Here is a 2,706-nt window from a genome sequence, read left to right as displayed (position 1 = left end):
GATGTTTGCGAGGGAGTTAATCATAAATAGGAAGTTTGTTCAAGTAAGAACAGCACCTAAGCACGGTCCACCCACATACCAAATTATCAAAGTAGTGAACACGAATTGAGCCAACATGATGGAAGTGACTAGATGAAATTCCCATGTATCCTCAAGAACACTTTGCTTATCATAAGAGACCGTTTTGGCCTGTCCTTTGCCTCAAAAGGATTGGTCTACCTTGTTGCACTTTTGCTACTACTACCGTTACTTGCTCGTTATAAATTATCTTGCTATCAAACTACTCTGTTACTTACAATTTCAGCACTTGCAGACATTACCTTGCTGAAAACCACTTGTCATTTCCTTCTACTCCTCGTTGGGTTTGACACTCTTACTTATTGAAAAGGCTGCATTGATCCCATATACTTGTGGGTCATCAATATGGTCATGTGAGAATTGATATATTGGTGACTGTGTCTTAAAGCAATGAAATGAAGTGAAGAGTTCAATATGGCTTCAGTACATCAAGACTTAGCATGAAGTAAAGATAGAGTTTGACAAAGATAAAGCTCAAAGGTCGAATTCCAAATGGTCAGCACGTAAATATTGCCACATGCGTTCATGTGGTATGGTAAGAAATTGTGAACTGCGTTTTGTGAAATAACTCAGGCTATGTGTGTTCTATGTCTATGTGGGTTAGCTAACTCTAATGGGCTTGCATCAAAAGAAAGATTTCAAGTAGACCATATGAGTATGATTATCAAGTTTGACAAGGGTAAGTTTCAAGAAAGGCATTCCAAGGGGAAAAAATGCTTGAAGCATGTGGATGATCACGCGATGGACATGTGAAGCTTGAAGTTCCACCCAAGTATGATGTGAACATATGAATATGGTATATAATACAATGCTCCCCATACGAATTATGAGATATTTACTTGTAGACTTAACAAAACAACTTTGATCAAGATCGCTTTGCATCTTGAGGCAAACATGGAAGTCAACATCAATCTCAAGCGGAATGCTCAATAAAAAGGTATAACTTAGCTAGGTTTTCTTTTTTACCGGTCTCAAGGTGGTTGGTGGGAGACTGGATCATAAGTTTGATAGTTGTACTATCAAGTGGGGCTCTCGAGATAGTAACCTGATCACATCGTGCGTAGAGTGCTCAAAAAAATTGCATTATTTGCATACTTCATTTATTTTGATCGTGGTTCTCTATGTGAGGCCCTTGGGCTTGTCGATAGCTTTAAAACGAGACGAAGATTACCAGAATCGGAGTTCATGTGAAAGAGTTATGCATGTTTCTATGTTTGTTGTGTTTGGGAGAGCCAGAGCCTCTGGGGCCTCGAGCCTCCGGGCTAACTTCTGGGGGACCACCAGATTAAACAAAAGGTTTGTGAAATTCAGCCCAAGATAGAGTGGAGGTTCCGAGCTACGATTTTTTGCACCTAACGACAAATTTGGTGTGCGGCATATATAAGGTCCCCTTCTTCCCCCAAAGGATGCGCAGGTATAGATCTTGAATATCTCCATTCTTTTGAGATCTCTCCTCCTTCCTTAAGCTTAAAAACTCCAATCCATTTGGCTAAAACATATCCCATGAATCTAGGGTTCATATGTTAACCTCCTCCATGGTTACTCTCCTCTCCCATCCCTCGATAGCATTAGTTGCTTTTAGTAGGATTTGTGAGAGGTATTTGAGCATTATTGTGTTCTTGCTTTGCATTTGGCATCAGTTTATTAGAGTGAGAGCTAGTGAGCATGTTACTCTTAGAAGCCACCAACTCCTAGACGATTTGGTGGTTGTTACCTCGGTGATCTATTCATGGAGATTGTGAAGAGGCCCGAATTACTCCTTCGTGATGATTGTGAAGTGGTCTTGGAGCTTGCCACCTCTGGAGGGGAGAAGGAAGCTAACCATAGTGGTTGGGAATTGCCTTCGTGGTGATATTTCAAGGGGAGAATAAGGTAAGCTTTTGTGGTGTTGGTGTGCCTTCGTGCTAACACCCATCTCTCCAACGTAGACTAGAGTATCAGTGGATACTTGAACTTTGGGTAAAAACCGGTAGTCTCTTGCCCCCCTTTACTTTATGCATTTCAAACTTGCTATTATTGATATATCTTGTGCTTGGTGTGAATTGCTAGCTTGTAACATTCATCTCCATATCTTGTGATATAACGTGTGTAAGATTGTAGTGCTTACTTGTGCTTTCTTATCACTCAATTCCATATCTTGTGATATAACTTGTGTTAGCTTGTAGTGCTTACTTATGCTAGCTTGTATTATTCAAATCCATATCTTGTGATGTAGTAACTTGTGTAAGCTTGTATTGATTCTCTGTGCTTATGTGTATCATTCATTTCAATATCTTGTGATATACCTTGCGAACTGGTCCCCCTAAGCAATGAGGTCCAAAACCCTACTGGGTTATATGTCGTCTGATTACTTGTTAAATTCAGAGCAAAGTGGAACTGTTAACTAAAATCATTTTTCTTTTACATTGCAGAAAAAATGTTCATGGTGGATGTAGGCCCTAGTACCCCCGAAGTTTGCACCATGAGGGATTGTTTGTCTTCCAAAATGCCTTCTTCCTGTTTTCAAGAATACAGACTGATGCAGGCATGTAAAAAATTCTCAGCATCGAGGCAAAGATGACATTCAGTATATAATTCAGCGAATGCTTTCTCTTGTATAAAGAAAATGCGTATACGCTTGTATTGCAC

This window comes from Triticum aestivum, chromosome 7B (genome assembly GCF_018294505.1).
Source record: "Triticum aestivum cultivar Chinese Spring chromosome 7B, IWGSC CS RefSeq v2.1, whole genome shotgun sequence".
NCBI classification, from domain to species: Eukaryota; Viridiplantae; Streptophyta; class Magnoliopsida; order Poales; family Poaceae; genus Triticum; species Triticum aestivum.
Note: the sequence above shows the minus strand (reverse complement) of the source record.